Source organism: Myotis davidii, unplaced genomic scaffold, assembly GCF_000327345.1.
Source record: "Myotis davidii unplaced genomic scaffold, ASM32734v1 scaffold497, whole genome shotgun sequence".
NCBI lineage: Eukaryota > Metazoa > Chordata > Mammalia > Chiroptera > Vespertilionidae > Myotis > Myotis davidii.
Window position 1 is genome coordinate 653,874 of NW_006288434.1, and position 20,125 is coordinate 673,998.

The 20,125-nt window shown below is 38.9% G+C and overlaps 1 protein-coding gene and 1 pseudogene across 1 annotated transcript in view; one reads left to right on the forward strand and one right to left on the reverse strand.

The window, feature by feature from the left end:
* Window positions 1-20,102, forward strand: part of LOC107182560 — a 51,930-nt pseudogene extending 31,828 nt beyond the window's left edge.
* ZFPM2 (zinc finger protein, FOG family member 2) overlaps window positions 1-20,125 on the reverse strand; it is a 331,407-nt gene that overhangs the window by 41,260 nt on the left and 270,022 nt on the right. The gene's annotated exons all lie outside the window — the stretch shown is intronic.

Consider the following 20,125-nt stretch of genomic DNA (forward strand, 5'->3'; position numbering starts at 1 on the left):
TCGTTCTAACCTTGCACCATCTTGGAACTAATATTATCAGACACGTAATCCTGAGTAGGTTATGAACACGTATGGCAGTATAATTAATGTTCAACGGTTCTTTCAAAGGGCCAAACATGCATTAACATGTATCATACACATGTTTTATGGGAAGGAACAACACTCAAAAGAATCCACTATTAATATTTTCATTCAAATAATTTCTGAAATGTTTTTTTTTTTCTATACTATACCCATCAGTTTCTTTGCATTTATTTCCTTCAGTCCTTATACTACTGATTTAAGTTCCCAGTCTATTGCTGGGGATCAAATACTACAATTTATACTTTTGGTATCACTGTTTTTTAAATCAAAATCCTTGTAACTTTTTAGGAAATGTTCATACTCTAAAAGCTGTACAATATCTTGCTTTCCATTGCCCTATACTTTTCTGAGTTAAATATATTATTTAGAGGGGAAGCAATACACAAAGGCTTGTAAAGGAATTCAGAGAAATGGATATTTTTATACCAACCAATGGGTGAAGTCACTTTGAATCCAAAGTGGCATTAGTGGTGCAAAAGCAGAAATGCCCAGCATTGCATTCATGGAGCATCATGGAATTTTCCTTAGCCTCTCTATAGCTAAATGCATGGATTGGGTACTTATAAAAAGAGTAATAATTTAGAAAAATGCAAAACAAAACAAAAACCAAAAACCTTTCAAAGCACAGGTTTAACTGACTTATTTTACTCTTGAATTTGTCAATTATAAGCCAGCATTTCCTGGTCAGATTACGTAGCACAAAACATAAGGTGACAAATAAGGGACAATTTTCATCATTAATTTATTCAGCTACTTACTCAACCTCTATTCATGGAACACACACTATGGCAAAGGCGATGTGAAGCACAGAGGGTGAAGGAATACATGGGCAGTTCTCTCAAAGTGCTCGGCCTGTACTCATAAAAGAAGGGTAGTAGGTTTCTCCTCTCCTGTCCCACGATGCTGGACTCTTAGGCAAGCCTTAGATGCCATTGGATCTATATGCTGAGATGCCAGTGGATCTCGCATACCAAATGTTCATAACACCCATAGAAATATGTCTTTGAAGATTTACATTATCTGTAAAAAGACCTCTGGCATAGAGGCAGATGAAACTGAAACACTATGACATAACTTAGTGCATTTTAAAAGGTTGTCAAGCCCTAACCGGTTTGGCTCAGTGGATAGAGCGTCGGCCTGTGGACTCAAGGGTCTCAGGTTTGATTCCGGTCAAGGGCATGTACCTTGGTTGAGGGCACATCCCCAGTAGGAGGTGTGCAGGAGGCAGCTGATCAATGTTTCTCTCCCATCAATGTATCTAGCTCTCTATCCCTCTCACTTCCTCTTTGTAAAAAATCAATAAAGTATATTAAAAAAATAAAAATAAAAGGTTGTCAAGATGACAAATTGTGTTGTATATTCCATTATAATTTGCTCATTTTTTTAGCCATGTTATTTAGGGTAATGGTTTACTGTCTATAAGCCTCAGTTCATTTTTCTGCAAAATGGGGTCATAGCTTCTGCTTCCTAGGATTGTTCTGAAGATTGGATGGTCACGCAGACATCGTTTCTTACAGGAGTTGAGGGGAGTCGCAAAATCAGGATGCCAACAGTAGATGGGGAAGCCTCGGGAAAAGAGATGGGATTTGAGTCGACTCGTGAAGAATGTTTAAGGCTGGTATTGCCCTAGTAAAAGAACCCAGGTCAGCCAGCGTTCTGTTTACCTTTGGCCATTGTTGACCAAGTCAAGAGAACTGGATTCTGACAGAGCATGTACTACTGCAAACGCAGGAAATCCATCTAATTTATAAGGGCCTCACTTTCTTCATTTTTCAAATGAAAAGGCTGGTACTTTGGTTCCTTTCAACTAGTTCAGAAACTAAAACTGACAGATGGAGTAAAGTGAAGATGCCATGCCAATGAAGGCTGCCATCATGATACAACTCCAGGTGAGGTTTTAGAGCTTGCAAATGAAAAGAAATGGTTTTCTATGAGCCTAAACTTTATTCATCGTTAGTTGTGAAATGAAGCTACATAAAGCTCCGACTCCAGTTTAATACCTTATAAACTTGCTAATCTCTAACTGGGTCCTATCAAATGGCATATTAAAAATATCTCTGGGAGGGAATGTCTTGATCCAAATAAAGAGATCCCTGTTAACAAAGACCAGAAGGCCTTTACTTTCAAGCATGAGTTTCCTATAATGATTCTGGGCCTAGCTGTGGATGTCTTCCAAAATGAATGGTTCATTCAGGTTGTAATAGACCAACTACCTGAGGCAAACTCTGTATGAGTCTTCAGAGTGAGAACTGCTTTCTGTTATAGCTCTCATAGTGGATAGATTAGAATAACTCAGGAAGATCTGGTCGAGGTTTTGGATGGATGTTACTAAAATGTCAAATGAGGCTCCTAAAAATAAAGCAAGAATTTTTTTGTTGTTGTTAAAATAGAATGAAGAACTGGCAAACCCCAAAACATAGCTGTTGAAATATCTAGAATATTATTGATCTCTTACTTTTAATCATTATAAATATTAATTTTAAAGCCATGGGTTCATCTATATTTAAGATTAGCTTGAATTTTCATGCAACTATGGATAATGGGTATAATTTGGCAGAGCTATTACATAAAATAACTATTATTGTTATGTGGGGTAAATAAATAGAGTGTGTGTGTATAAGTGTGTATGTGTGTGATTTTCAGCTGCCAAGCAATATCTTGGTAGGAAAGACTACCCAAATTTTCAGAACTGTATTGAATATCATGATCTTGTGCCCCTACAACTGACGTCATAATCTGTAAATATTTCCATGTGAGCTAATGAAAGATGTTAGTGATTATTGCCACTGATAGATATGTCCTGTATCTTCACTGTTATCTACATAAAGGCAATTAGGAAAAGGTGTTAAAAGCATGGATTATCTCCTATTGTTACTAATATGCACTGGTCAATGTTACAGGTAGTCATGGGTCTTACTGTCCATTACTGAACCTGAATAAGTGTTAGGAAATTCCTATACTCTCCAACATGCCTTCCATCAGACATCCCTTGATTGTGAGCATTCCAACTTTAGAGTTGCACTTGGATATGGTTACAAAGACCCTGGAAAAGGCTATTAGGATTATATTGCTCAGTGACTACTTAATAAAGCAGGGAGGGGCTGGAGAGGGAGGTCCCAGGCTGAGGAGCTGTTCTGTGAAGTTATTTCTGCAGACACAGCATAGCTTCAGAACACCAGCAGCCCAAGAGGAGGAGAAACAAAGGAGGAAAGAGTAGAATGAAATGGAAAGAGTCCTCATAAGTTTTGCTTAGCGATGGTTCTGCTCATCCACCCTATGTCATTCCCAGACTACAGCAGATGTGTATGTGTGCTTAAGAATACGTGGAATTTGGCTAAGTCACAAAAGGACATCAATAGATTCACTAACCATGCCCTCAAAAGTTATCACTTCAGAGTATTTATCAACGTATTTTGAATTATAGAGTCATAAACTATATTTCAAACATATTAACTATGGCTTTTGGCCTGGAAGCAGTGAAGGAAAAATTTTAATATGTGTTTAGATGTTCATTTTTAATTACACAGGTGACTGCTTAAACATTCCAATTAATGTAGAATATTGAAATGTTTATTTACTAAGTTGCAATTGATAATTGTTTTCATAATTTTATAAATGGACTTAACAAGCCTGGTCAGTGTGGCTCAGTGGATTGAGCATCGTCCCATGCACCAAGAGGTCACCACTTTAATTCCTGGCCAGGGCACATGCCCAGGTTGCGGGCCTGATCCCCAGTACGGGGTGTGGAGGAGGCAGCCGATTGATGTTGCTCTCTCATTGATGTTTCTATCTCTCGCTCCCTCTTCCTTCAACTCTACCTAAAACACATTTAAAAAATAAATAAATAGACTTAAAGAGGATTTAACAATATAGCTTTTGAAGCAAAGCATATGCATTTTGGTCACTAGAGTTATCTGTCTTCAACTTACGAGTCTAGTCCACTATGCAATGAGAGCAAGTGACAGGACTGCTATAAATTTGGAGATAAAAATGCCTTTAGACGTCATTCTAACAAGACTTGCATGCTATTAGTATTCTCTCAGGGACCAATTTTAAAAGTTGTAACATAATAAAAAATGGTTGGACTATATTTCCCCACAGCTTTCATTTTATTATGGCGCATGAAATATGCCTTTATTGGCTATAGCATTACTGGAAGTAAAATATACTGGGTACTGAAAAATTCTGTCACTTTGTATTAGCTGTAAATTATCGACTAGTATAAACCCTAATTTCATTTGTCACATTCTGTTGCATTGCTGCTCTTCCCTGTTCCCATTCTGTCATTCTGGCAGGCCCGCGCTGCCCCAGGTATCACGGCATCGCCATCTGCACCCGACATCTGTCTCTCTATTGATCACACGGGTTTAGCACTTGATCAAACAGAGCACAACAGAATACATCTCTTTTTGCAATCCTGCCAATGCCAACTGCTGCATGAAATCTACTACAAAAGCCCCCTTTACCTAGTTGAAAAACTGCATTTGTGTGGCTTAGCTCTGCTAAGAGACTCAGCATTTCCCTCCCCTCCCCTGGCCCAGCCTTACACGGCAGGGGAGTTATATTACATTAAATCCAGTTTTCATATATGTGAGAATTAATCAGGCGAAATGTGACCAGTGCCACTGATGACTGCGAGCGTCATGAGGAGAGCGAGAGAGGACGTACGCTGTTCAGACCTACCTATAGGAGAGCCATTGTTCCTACTTTGTTAGTCTGTTTGGGGGCATTTGCCAGGATGCGTGCAACCTTTGACTGGCCAACAGAGTGTTTCCCCAGCTGCTCTGGTGTTGTGTAACGGGAACTTTAAGGCCATCCACGCCAGGAGACCAGAGTTTCACATTGGAGTATAGCATTCAAGCATTTGAGAGTTGCAGGGGCAGCCCCTAAGAAGTCTATGAAGGAACCCCAGGGTTTTGCTTAGCTGCAGGGACAGACAGCATATTTTTAAAAGGGCTACAGGGTTTTTGCCGATGTGACTCTTACTCACCTTAAGGTACGGCCACATGCACTGCCATGAAAGCCAATGCCAAGATATTGCAATAAACAGGCAGCACAATGGAAAGATAAGGCTACAGGGAGATATTCCAAGAGAGTAAAGCCAGAGCAGCCACATTTTTTAGTTCCCAGAAACACAATAGTAGGATTAAGGTATGCAGCTATTTTTTGTTCTCATATTTTCACACTTTCCGCGGTGAGGAATTGTTTCCAGGGAGAATATCTTATATGCACCATGTAAACAAATACATAAAAATGCCCTTAAAATGTTAAGACAGATAGCCATATCATGTTTAAAACCTATTCAATATCTTACTAGCTAGAGATTGCATATTTTATTTATAGCCTTACAAATTACTTTGGGGGTACAGAAAATGCCTGCCACATTAAAAATGATCAAGTTTTTAAAAAAATTATTGTTTTTGTTTTAACTGATTCATGGTGGTTATAAAATTAGCAACCCTTGTTGTTAGAGGCAGTATTAGTTACATCGGAAGACCAGTGGATCCTAGCATGTATTATTCATAAGATGTTTTGTAGTCAAATACATTAGAGTATGTAGTTATATGGACAAATTAATATTTTAGAGCTAATTGAAAATGTTCTTCCTATAAGGATTACGCCTCTTCTCCCCAACACACTTCAGTCATTAAAATAACACTTTTAATGCCTTGTCTAAATGATGTTTGACATTAATACAAAACTATATTAAAGCACTCAAATGGCCAGCTCTTTTGTAATGTATTCTATATGATCAGACGTTGGGTCAGAGCTGGGCAGTGAGTACGAAGTAGTATCAAGTGGGAGCTAATTAAAATATACTCTCCCTAGAACTTTACAGAAGAGAGAGACCCGTAATCATCAGAAGGTATTCTGCGAATGGCATCTCTGCAAGGCTGGCAGCATGCTTTCATCTCCTGGCACGAGGGTAATTTTTTGACATAAAGGTTTTATTATAGACTCAAAACTTCAGCTGGAAAATAATGTTTTACTATGTCAATAAAATCATTACGAAGCCTCCAATGCTTTTCTTACGGGATTTTTATTTCCTAAAAAATCAAGCTTCATGTTCAAGACAATAAAGGTTCTAGCACTTGGCCACATTTTCATTGAATGAATAAATATCTTCCTGAAAACAGAGTTAGCTTTCCCTGTTTCTTTTGAGACTGCTGCTACGATTATTCTCTCTCTCTCTCTCTCTCTCTCTCTCTCTCTCTCTCTCTCTCTTTCTCTTTCTCTCTCACACACACACACGTTAAATCCCTCCCCTCAGCCCCCCATTTTCCCAAAGTACAGGAAAGCAGACCCGAAGGACTGTAAGAATGGCAGACTTGTCCGCCCATTACAGACATCCTCCTAACAGTAGCTCCTTAAGTCAGCTACAGGCAGGGCCAATTTTGCAACAGTCATGTTTGGGCTTACAAATCATGTCCTGGTTTTGTTCTCTGTTATCCCTCAGACACATCTGTGTTAGAAAGGGGGGAACATATCCTAGACTTGACCTCTATTGATAAACAATAAGTCCCTCACTTTTCTCTTACAATTCACATTTCTTATTTCTTTTTGAGAAATTAGATTCAGTTAGAAAAGCAGGTCATAGAACAAGAAACTCAGGTACAATATTCATTTCTAGAGAGCAGGGGTGCCAGACAAAGACTGCACCCCAGGTATCTTTTACTCAGAGACTTTTCACTGACGTCCCTGCATCTCAAACTTCTCATCTCCATGTGGTCTGACGGAGCTTTGGAGCCTGAACTCAGCACTTGGTGCTGCTGGGAAAAAAGCATACATTTTCCAATGAATCACTCTACCTCTGACAACACATGTTTTCAAGACAGTAGAACTAAGACGTTCTTTATGAAGACAGCTGAATATAGAATTCTAGTTGAACAGTTGCTCAAAAATTAAATAACGCCAACTTGTCTTTTAATATAAGCCCTTTGATCAATAGCAATGAAGCAACCACATCTCTCAAAGTTCCTAACTGTAATTTCCCCTGACTCCCATTATAACTTTTGGACTCAAAAGAAATTGTATTGATGCTAAACTAACAACCCGCATCAACACGACTGGGGGGAAAATGGATTTCACTTGTGCCTTATTCCTACTGATGGGACATTCTACTTTACCTCGATAAGTACATCTGCTATTATAATTAGTAACAGACAAAAATATACAGAGCTGCCTCAAACAGATTGTCAAACTGCAGCGGGAAGGCCGGGGAGGGTTGGGGGGCAGGAGGTACGGGGGTAAGGGATCAACCAAAGGACTTGTATGCATGCATATAAGCATAACCAATGGACATAAGACCCCGGGGGATAGGGGAGGCTAGGGGACTGTCTAGGGTGGGGGGAAAAATGGACACATATGTAATACCCTTTGTAATACTTTAAGCAATTTAAAAAAAAAGAAGAGAAAAAAATATCAAGCAGTGAATATCTGCATGTAGTATTTAGTAGGCATGAGTGAAAAATCTAAGCATAAGTACAGTATTCTTAAAACATATAAATATTAGAAATGCTTACACCCATACTGAGTATAAACATTTACTGTAACAGCAATACAAAATCTAATCCTCACTTAAAGAATGACACGTTCACCTGGTAGCAATTATTTGGTATGACTAGAAATTAAAGTATTGTTTTTATTTCTATATATAATATTTTTGTCACCACTTTTTGTGGACGGTAAGATGAATTATTATATTACGTGATCTAGCAATGACTATATAGTTAACAAACAAGGAAAACACCAGTTTATTTTTATCAAAATATTTTCACAATTAAGAGCAGATTAATCAGATTGTCAAGTATCATGCTTTGGTTAAATGTACTTTAAAGGTACCGATTATTTAATGGACTTAGGCTCAATCATTTGCATTTCCAAAACGGAAGTTTGTCTTTCTCCAACAAATTTGTTTTTCTCCAGTGGCAGTTGTTTCCAACATAATTCAGACTTCCAGCAGAAAACCCAACTCCAAAGGGAATGCAGAGAGATTTACAGTAAAAGCGGAGACTTTTCCCAAGATCAGGTCCCCCGATGACATTTGTGGTGGGGAGATGAGCCCTGAGAACCGCCTGTGGGTTCAGGGCAGCTGTCCAAGTGTGGGCTCTGTGTGCAAAGCTGACGGTGTGCTTTCTATGGTATCCAACCTCCGAGTGTTAAAAGTCAGACGTTCACGCCACAAAACCCATCATTAGAATTTAAACCACTGATCTCCAGAACCTCCGGTTTAAATCCCCAGCATATCATTATGTAACACAAAAAGTCACTTGTCACGGTGGAAACTGCAGTGAATGCCAGGCATCCTACAGCCCTTTGTTTGGTTTGCTAATGAGGAGCCTGAGTGAGGAGCACACCCCCCTTTTGCTGGACCCTGGACCCTGGCCTCTTAGGGTTGGTCCTGCTCAGGTGAGTCGGAGGTAGTTCCAACACAGGCAGAAATCAGATGCCTCCTGCCAGCGCTCTGTGCTTGCATTATGCACTCGGAAAAGGATTCTGAACTTACCCTTCTTCCCCTTGCCCCCTCCCCCACCGCCATCCGCCTCTCTCAACCTCCCAACTGCATCTTGAGAAAATTTGACTCAAGTGGTTTGAAAATCCTATACAAACTCTTAGGGTGTCCTAATGGAATTCCAAAACTCTCTACAATTTATGTTTTAGATTTCCCTATGTATTTTGGAGAGAAAAAAAATAAGGTTTTCTACTTTAAAAATGTCTGCAAAGAGAGGCAGAAAAATGTTTAGACAATTATACAGAGTGTTTATGACAGCAACCCCACCAGGTGAGAGAGGCAAGGGCTGGGAGCTCATAGGGTGTCGCACGTCCTTGAAATCACTGAGAAAGTTCTTTGGCAGACGAGGTGGTTAATTATTAAAACAGAACAAGTGTTTGTTTACTTGTTCTATAGAGTCATGCTAAATCATAAACGAAGCACAATTTAAGCCATTCCGGGTTGACAAGGAGGGAGAAAATATGTACACAGGCTTTAAAATATGCGCGCAGTCACCACCAGCGACCAACTGTTTCCTGTTTCTGACAAAGGAGTAAATAATCCATTGATCTGCAGCGGGCACCTGCACTCCCTATCAGTGGTCCCTGAACCCTCATTATTTTGCCTCAATTAAAGTTCATAGTCTCGAAAAGTCTGTGCTGAGCAGATGTACAACTCGGAACACAGAAGAATCACAAATTCAGAAAACTGCCATTTTACAAACCCCAGCATCTCATCATTTGTGGTGGGCAAGAAACATTACAAACAATATGTCTCTTTTATAGGCTGCTAAGCCGGCACATTACAGAAAAGAATATTAAAGTTCAAAAACTGTCACATGAGCAGTACGTTATGAATACAGTAATGCATTTCGTGTTTTTTTTATGATTCAAATAATGGTTACTGAAATGAAAAAAAAAAACTTCAGTGGGTTATAATGTAAAAATTGTGACTGGGAATTAGACAAAATTGGAAATATGAGCAAAACCAAGCATGAAGTAATGATCTGTAGAGAAGTGCAGAATGTAATAATGAATGTATTTCAGAAATATGAATCCGACTAATGCTAGTTTTATTTTCATCTTTTGCATAATCCTGAAATCTACGAGCCCTGATCATCAAGGCAAACCATTTACATGAAAAATGCAGCAAGAATCCAGTTTCAACTATAACGAGGAGACACTTGCTGAAGAACTTTTTTTTTTAATCTACCTCGGGTCAAATACCACAGCATCATCCATTTAAAAAGCTATATAAAACACAGCCTCCATTGCTCCTAAACCTCTTCCTGTGCTTAAGAAAATGAGGGAGAGAAGCAAGCAGCCAGGGAGATGTTCATTTCCATTTTATTTTTTAAAATGTTATCTCTGTAAGACATTGAAATACATATTTTTCAGTGAATAAGATGAAGTTCCCATACACCATTTTCTAGTCCTTCTCCTCAGCATAATTCTGACTCCGCAGTTCGCGCTCCACAGACTGTAGCAGATTGTGAGCTCGAGGTCAGAGTATATGCTTGAAGCATCAATGGCTACACCTGTCATTTTCGTTTGCCCGGGAAGATGTGTTATTGTTTAATGCTGTAACGTGCATTCGCTACAACCCGACTTCCAGTTTTGCCACTGCCATGAGATGACTCTAACTACCCATCAACAGAAATATTTTAATGACATCTTAACTTCTAGTCTCGGTTGTAATTATTTTTATTTAATGATTTGAGACACGTAATTTCTTCCTCGCCATGCAGACTCCTGCCATCTATTTTGGTTCTCTCGTATAACCATGCACAGTTTGGAAAGGTGGGAATAAATCACATTGTACTTCGGAGCATTAGTAAAAATGTTTAGCGTCTGCATGGTGCGATTATGGGTGGGGGAACATTTTTCCTCTTCACTTTTCCCTACTACTTGCCCCTGATTAACATACGGAATACTCTGAAGAAATTGCCAAATCTGATTGGAGAATCTACCTTGTGTTCGCTTAAAAGTCTGCAGGCTGAATGGATAATTCATTTATTACAGGGCTTGATGAGAACACAGTCTCCCCAGGACAAAGGTTAGAGCTAAAATATCCTGGCTGGTCAAAGCTCTCTTTAGCAGCAATGTTCCAGGGTAAGCCCGTTTTTATGGAAATTCTTTTTGTATGTTTCCCGTCAAATAGATTTCTTACACTGACATTTAAGATGTCAGAGTTGTTTCTAAGACACATTTCAACCGATTTCCCTCCTGGTCAAACTGGTTGTGCTGTGCCAGGTTGTTCTTCTGAATCAAACAAACCCTGAGCATGACTTGCTTATTTCAGCCTTAAGAGACCAGTTCAGAGCGTGGTAACCAAAGATACATGATCAAAATAGACACACACAGTGTGTGGGGTAAAATTCCTCATCTCTCGAGCACTCCTATAAAATCATGATGGAAATAACTTAACACATAACTTAGAAATATGTATTGTTTTTATAAAATCCTGGAAGATGTTATTCTACTAACCTAATTGCATTTTCTCTGAATAATATCGATCTAGAGATCACAATTTTATATACCATTTATAAAATTTAAAAACAGATTTTAGTATATGGAAGCTTATAAGGTGCTTTTACAAATAACTGATTTAATAAGGCAATTTCACTGCAGATAAAATATGCATACAATGAGCGATGGCCACGCCCCTGCAGTGTGTTGCAGAGTCACGGATAGATTTCTGCAGGGACAGCCCTCCGCTTGTTCTGGAATCTCTTGGCTACACTCCCGAGGCTTGGTTTCTGCATCTGTGAGAGGTGGGTTCAGTCTACAGTGTGTTTCTGTTTTGTTTTGTAAAGATTTTAATAAAATACCATATAAAATTTCATCACATAGTAGATATTGGATAAATATTAGTCTCATCCCCTCCCCCCTTTATTTTGCCCTTGGCAAAGCCTTACCAAATACAAATTTCTTGTTTGTTTGCTGTCATTGACACTCATTGATGTGGCCAGGAGAAATCTTGCATACACCTACCTGTAGCGTTATTTATAATAGCCAAGATTTGGAAGCAGCCCAAGTGCCCATCAGTGGATGAGTGGATAAAAAAGGTGTGATGCACTTACACAATGGAATACTACTTGACCCATAAAAAAGAAGGGAAACTTATCTTTGGCAACAGCATTGATGGACCGGTAGAAGGGGGTGAAGGGGAGACAAATGGTGATGGAAGGACACTTGACTTTGAATGGTGAACACACAATACAATACACAGATGATAGATTTGTACACCTGAAAACGATACAATTTTATTAACTAATGTCACCCCAATAATTTCAGCAATATTTTAAAAAGTTAAAAAAACTGTGTTTGGTTTAGAGCCTTTCTTTACAATGACCAAGATTTTTTTCTAACTGTTCATTGCCTATTTCTACAATAAGAATTTTTTTAAAAAAATTAGATGAACTGATTAAGCATAGATAATATATACCAATTGTCTTACTAACAAAAGCCTTCTGTCTCTTTTGACTTTTATCATTGATGTTTTGTGGCCTCTACCTTCACAATCTCAACAGATGAACTAGTAGGAGGTCATTCAGAGAACTTTTAGGTAAGAGCAATGAGAGCAACACTCAAGCACAAAGATATTATGTTAGTACTATATGCCAGTCAACCATGAAAAGAGACACCATTCTCCTCCAAAGAGATCTAAATGCCTATGTACCCACTTCTACATACATGGAGGTAGGCTAAGCAAGCTGACTGGCACTCAAAGTTGCCAACCACGAAGGGAGCTCAACCTCAAAATGTGAAGCCATACCTCATACATGCAAATATTTGAATTGGTTCCACTTGGAGAATTCCACAGCTACTGTGCAATACTAATGCATCTTGTGAGAGGTTTACGGATTTCTTCAGAATCACTTTTTTTGCACCAGGGTTACCACACTAATATATTTAACAGAGACATTTACATGCTTTGCATTGTAAGTGCCTTGGAAATCCGAGCACAGAGCCTGCACATTTCCGCCGAACCATCAGATGTAATGAGTTATGGCACTATCGGCATGTTGATAAGCTATAGCCCAAAGAAGAACAAGGAGGAAGTATAAAAAATATGGCCAGAGGATGGGATAAAATTATCAGCTAGTGTGTTTTCCTGTTTGGTTTTAATCTACATTTAATTAAATTCTTATCTTCTGTGTACTTATGGTCGCATTTGAATGGCGAGACTGCATTCATTATGAATGGTAAAACTTAACTCAGAGAACATTACATGTGGCTTCTTTAAAAAAGAGAAGAAGGGAAATGCTGTCTTTATTCTTTACACTCAGGTCTTATAAAAGGGAACCAAACACTCTCTTAGGTCAAGTGCAGTAGCACTTAACCTTTGGGTTAACTGATTTGGAAAGTTGGACTGAATTCACTTTTATGCTATTAAATTTTTTATTTTTATTTTTTTACAATTTGGAAATGTTGTTATCAAATTCTGAGCCTGAACAGAGCTGGCAAGGGAACCATTGAAGTGCATTAAGGAAATGCCTTCTTCATTCTTAAAAACAGAGATGATAACAGAAAGTTTTTATTGGTACTGCAAAATGTGTGCATTAGTCTGCATCCTTAATTACTAAAACCATTACATCTCCTTGTCTTTATATGCTGAAATAAGAAAAAAATGCCTTAATTGCTATTTATAAAGTTTTTTTTTTCTGTGCCATAGACCCTTTGAGCTTATTCAAGCATCCATATATTTCAGAGAAAAATAACAAAAGATTTTAAACATAGCATTATTTTACACACTTTTAAAAATATATTCTTATTGATTTCAGAGAGGAAGAGAGAAGGAGAGAGAGAGAAAAACATCAATGATGAGAGAGAATCATTGATTGGCTGCCTCCTACACGCCCCCCACTGGGGATTGAGCCCACAACCCAGGAATGTGCCCTAACCAGGAATTGAACTGTGACCTCTTAGTTCATAGGTCGGTGCTCAACCAATGAGCCAGGCTAGCCAAGATACACGCGTCTTAGTTTTATAACATTTTTAGTTCGATTCCAAGAATGGCAGGGCAAACTGAGAATGTCCTTGAGGCGATGTTTGGTACCTGCAATAACAAGCAGGGTTTTGTTGGGTGGACTTAAATTCTGTGTCAGCCTTAACAAAGGCAAACAGAGGCAGCGTTTATGATTTAGGCTTGAATGCTTATTATTGAAAAACTGAGTTCTGGGATCAGATTCGCTACTCCACTGGATCAAAATTCACCAAAAACAAGAATAACAACAACAAAAATGCTTTCATAGTTTTACAATTATAATATACCTATATATCTATATATACATATATGTATATGTATTCTCTTAATGTATATATACTATGTGTGCTAGTATGTCTGTATATATGCACACACACACATGCACATACACACACTAAGAGAATACAGATTATGCTGTCACATATTTTTATAGCTTTTCTTCAAAGCTGTAATTTATGACTAGTACCTGTATGCCAATAAAATAAGAATACTTAAAAGGAACATTTGTTATTACTTTGGTGTTTTATATGTGTTTACCATTCCAAATGAAAGCTTAAACGTAAGCAGTTACAATTAAGTAATGGTAGTTACGAAAGGCATATTTCCCCAAATACCCTTAGTATTGGGAATGGTATCATTTCACTATGACTCAGCTTCGTTTTGAAAGGAGCTGTGAAATTCCCAACAACTGGGTCAAAAGTTTTTCTCTGACACACTAGAGTCTCCGTAACTTGGCTGTGTAATGGGATGCAAAGACCTTCTTCTAATACACCACTGACCCTTCCTTCACCCAGAGACCCCAAAGGGGGCAAAGGGTATTTTCAGTATACACCCCTTATATTGCAAAGATTTCGTTTTAAAATAAGCATTTTTATTTGATTGGGCATTTATACAATTCAGGAGATGGAACTGTCACTCTCCTGCATATAATTGGACATTAAAGTCACAATGGGGACGAATTTAAAAACACACACACACACACCCTGTTGATAATCCTACAACATTAAGCCCCCTTTTCAAGAATTATTAACTATTAGGAGCGTAGAAAACTAAAATATTCCTAATAAGTGAGAAATCCTGGATAATAAAATACACCTTCCCATGAAAATACACATCTCTGCTGAGATGGGGAAGATGTGATATTCAGCTGGTTGTGAAAAGAAGAGCTAGAACTGGCTGGATGGAAAGAAATAACATTGTTCCTCAAAATCATCAAGATAATTTACGGAAGATGTGATATTCAGCTGGTTGCGAAAAGAAGAGCTAGAATTGGCTGGATGGAAAGAAAAACATTGTTCCTCAAAATCATCAAGATAATTTACATTGACCATGCCAAGAACTGCCAAAGAGGGGCAAACAATTCCTAGATGAAGCTGTGAGGTAACCAGGATGAAATTGTTTGTGTACAATGATATGGCTCTGGCTGCCTCCCAGTCATTTATCTGTCCTTATCCCAGCCTCAATGGCTTTCTGAAAATTTTTCAAATGTATAATTCACTCACTGCCACTGGCCATTTACACATGCTATTGCACCTGGCTAGAAAACTTCCCCTTATTCCTGCCCAATTATGTTCATGTTTCAAATTCACCTCATACAACTGTCATGTATATAGAAAGCTCTCCTTGACCTTCTCCTACTTACACACACACACACACACACACACACACACATGCATGCACACATAGTCTGGGTGTGTTTACCTGGTTATATGCCATTAAAGAACAGTATTCTTTTCTCTGATGGATTCAGTTGGTGATTATAGGTTTGTTAGGATCTGTTTTTCTGACTAGAAAATAAGCTCCATGAGACCATGCACTTAACCTATTTTGATCTACATTACATCCAAGGTGTCTAGTTGAAGGTCGACACCAATGTGTTCAGTGTACATGTGACTATAGCTAAAAGACCTCCTGCCCACTCGAGGGATCAGGTGGGACCTACCCAGTGCTGGGAACAGGGTGGAGAGTGGGAAGACGTGTTGCTTGTCTGACAGTGGTGTAAATGCTCAAGAATACTTCAAAGAACCATAAAGAGCCAGGAAAGGGAGGGCATCCATGTTCCTACCTGTGCCCAATCCTAGGTGCATCAGAAAAACAGTGAGGCAGATATCTGGATACTGTTTTCATAGTTTGTCTATTTGGAGGTCTAACACATGCATACAGAGGATGCTTTTAAAGTTGGAGTTCACTTTATTTGACATAAAAGTGATGTCCTATGTTGAAGGGTAACAAAGTCTACATGCCCTTTCAGTAACAATTCAAATATCCATTACTGTTATTGTTAATAGCTGTCCCTCTGGGGGAAAAAAAATCACTTTGAGCTAAATAATGATAAATAAAAACTATGAACACTTGAAGCTTGGGCTGATGGAAGAAGATGCATTCTTGTGGATCGTGTGTGCATTAAAAATAAGTGCTTGAAAGAAAGTAGTATAATATGTTCATTCTTATTTTAGGGTATAAGCAAAAGTAACTTAAAGGAAGAATATTTGTTGTGAGCCTTTGCTCCAACCAGTGAGCTGGTGTAGGAAACAGCAGCATGGAAAAGTCATAGGCACAGCAGAGCCTGTTTCATTAAGAAGTAGCTCACTCTGTAGGCAAAGGGGGCCAAGAGGACCCTGGAGAGCTGGTTTCAGATGCGCATACCCTTCCCTGCTTCCATATCATCTCAGGGCCGTAGTCCGCAAACTGCGGCTCAGGAGCCACATGCGGCTCTTTGGCCCCTTCAGTGTGGTTCATCCTAAGCCTTAGAAGTACCCTAATTAAGTTAATAACAATGTACCTACCTATATAGTTTAAGTTTAAAAAATTTGGCTTTCAAAAGAAATTTCAATCGTTGTACTGTTGATATTTGGCTCTGTTGACTAATGAGTTTGCTGACCACTGCCCTAGTCCATTCACTCTTCAACACTCATTCCCCATCCATTCTCTCCTAATTTTGCTTCCTCATTTACTAAGAAAATTGTACTAAGCAGAGAACTTAATTTCTATCTCCTCCTCAACTCAACCATAAGCACCAGGGCCCACATACTCTGCTCTCAGAACCATATTACAGATGTGAGGACCATGTCCTTATGTAAGGCCGCCTCCCAACAGGAGCTAGATGTTCTCCTCTTTCCTGAAAATATCCGTTTTTTGGTCTCAACTGTATCATTCCCAGCAGCATGATCACATACTATAATTTCTGCATCATAAACAATAACAAGACAATACCTTCATCCCCAGCTCTTGTTTATCTGCTCCCCTGTAAAGCAAAACTCCCTGAAACAGGCATCTCTGTTTGTTACCTCCCAAAGGGACTTTCCAATAGGTGTTCACTCTCCATACAAAGGAAACTGATCTTGTCAACATCACCAACAGCACTGCTGAATCCTACGGTCATTTCTTAGATGTCCTCCTACTTGAATGTCACAAAAAATTGCATACAGTTCCTCCTAGAAATTCTTTCTTTTTTCTTTGGGCTTCCAATCAGCACACTCTCCTGGTAGTCTTCTGACCTCACTGGCTGCTCCTCCTCAGTTTCCTTGGTTACATTCTCCTCCTTCACTCGGTCCCCATACTCTGGGTCACCCTGCTGCTCAGGGAACCCTGCAGGCCAAAGCAACCCTGCCTCTACCTGGAACATAACTGCCTACCACAGCTGCACGGGTTAGCTCCCGTAGACGTTCTGAAATGCCCCCTCCTCATTTGAGGTCTCCCCCTCACCACCCCACTTTGAATGTCAAACCTCTGTATTTTGCCTTTTTCTCTGCTTCATTTTTCTCCCTCCAAATACTTTCTAGCATTTAATAACAAAGTACACATGCTATGAGTTTGTTTATCATCTGTTTCCCCTATTAGAATGTAAGCTCCCGAAGGAAGAAAATCCCTGCTAGAGTCCATGCCTGGTACAACGCCTGGCACACAGTAGGCGTAGAGTAACTATTGATTGAATAAATAAGCAAAATAGGCCACTATTTTACCTTTTTTACTGTAATAATTATGTTCTATAATATAAGAAAAGTGCTTTCTATCTATTTTCCATGATTCTAAAATAATTATATGTATGCATTAGTGTGCTAGACTTGTCTGGTATTTTAATAATATAGAATTGCACACCCATAATTAAAGCTAATTTTATTATTTTTACAATGTTATTTGGCTTTGGGGTGTATTTCTATGCTATGAAAATTATTTACCATGATCTCTTTATTGCTTTCTTCTTCGTACTGCATTAGAATAAAGACTACTATGTTGGCATTAACTAATACCTCTCATATTTATATTGAACAATTCTTTTTGCATCTCTCTTCTCCCTTCATCTACGTTTTCACCTCTGTAGGAGACAGGGAAGAGGATCATAGAAGTGTGTTTGTGAAATATTTTATTTCCTACGAAACAGACCTATAGGAGGCAAATGGATTTCAACGCTATGTAATAGTTGCCATTTCTGAACCCAGTCTTGACTATCTGTGAAGCATGTAATGAAATTAAGAATAACAGAAAGATAGGATTTGGGTGGATTTCCTTGTCTTCAGGATCAATTACTTCGACCTAATTCCATTACCCGACTGCCCCAGTATTAAGGAGCATTTTTCAATAATTTTAAGCCAAATACAATGATTTCTGGGGTTACACGAGGATACAGGGGAAACAAAAGGGGTGATAAGAAAGAAAGTTTGCAAAGAGAAATATAAAACATTCAACCCTCCCTGAAACAGACCTGAAAGCATGACATCCATTATTTGTATTGGCAATGCTTCCCTTAACAATTGTCGACTTTTTTTTTTTTTTTGCACCCACCTCTAACCTACCATTTCTGAAACATTCCTAGGAAAACTTGAAAGAAGCTATTAAAAGCATGTCTGCCCAGCAGCCCTGGAAAAACTACAGCTCCGAAGTGTTTATATAAGAGCCATCAGAGGTATCCACAAGCCGGACAGCCGGGATTGTTGTGTCCGGGAAAGAAAGCAAAATGTCTCCAAACGGAAGATTTCCATGAAAAGAGCTTATAGTGAAGTCTGATTCTGCAGCCAGTACAGGTCCCTGTGGGCCTGAGGACCCCGCCCCATAAACACGAATACTCAGAAATACAATCCCAGCAGATGGGAACAAGCTGAGTAAATCACCAATCGTTAGCTTACAGAAAAAACTGTAATGCAATTCAAGTATTCACACAGACATGTACAGTTTGCATCAAATAACTGAGCAAAACAATCAAACAAACAAACACACAAAACCGAACTACATTTCATTTACATCTTATCATCTGTGACCGAGTTGTTTGATCTGTATTAGTTAGGCCAAAAGTTGTTACATGGCCATCCTTTAATGTAACTCTTGCTAAAATCTAAAGTATTTTCTTTTGTAAAATATTGTTTTGGAATCTGAGATCAGAAAACAGAATTATTTAAAGTATGCATTGTTTTACAGAAGCGCTCTCAAGGATTAATCAAGTATTCACTCTACTCCTTACGGACCTGGCTGCTGTATTTTTTATTTCTTTAGTGGGATTTATTTTTTTTTCTGCTCACTTTCCAGTATTGTCAGTGTTCGTGCTGCCAACAAACATTTCATTTTCTAATCCAATGTGAGCTGAGAAGCCAACTAATGAGTTTGTATAAACTGTTCCTGAGTTAAGCGTACATGAGTTCTGAGTGAAGATAGGAGGGACTCTTGTAACAGTGAAGTGTGAGACTAAAATACAAGGCCTTTCATGGTATCTAAGTTTTTGCGTAAATCAGAATCTAGATTTGCATCTGTTGAAATGTATACTTACATTTAATGTTAGCTGCTTTTTTTCATCTTTCTAGGTTGTTGGGTGTGTCCGGAACATAGCAAAATTATATAAAAGGTATATGTGTACAAGATATATTATTGTAATATTTGCTTATAAGGTAGCACCTTTACAACAAATGATTGACATTTAAACGGTATGTGGAGGGCTTTCGGATCCGAGGAGGCCTAGGGGAAGTCTCTTTGGTGGTCTCTCTCAGATCCGGTTTCATCCCACAGCCGCTGCCTCTGCCATACCACCCAAGTTCAACCCCAACAAGATCACAGTCCTACACCTGAGGTGCACTGGTGGGGAAACTGGTGCTATGTGTTCCCCGGCCCCCAGGGTCCGTCCCCTAGCTCTGTCTCCAAAAGAGGTTGGTGATGACATTGCCAAGGCAGCGGATGACTAGAAGGGTCAAGGTGACAATGAAACTGACCATTCAGAACAGACAGGCCCCGACTGAAGTGATAGCTTCCACCTCTGCCCTGATCATCAAAACCCTCAAGGAACCACCCGGAGGTGGAAAGAAAAACACAAAGCACAGTGACAATAGTACTTCTGATGACTGTCAATATTGCCCGATAGACGCAGCACCAATCTCTGGACAGAGAACTCTCTAGAACCATTAAAGATATCCTGGGGACTGCCAAGTTTGTGGGCTGCAAAGCTGATGGCTGCCACCCATGTGGCATCATCAATGACATCAACAGTGGTGCAGTAGAATGTCCAGCTAGTTAATAACTACAAAGGAAAATACTTTGATAAAGGATCATTTTACAACTAAAAAGAAAAAAAGATATGTG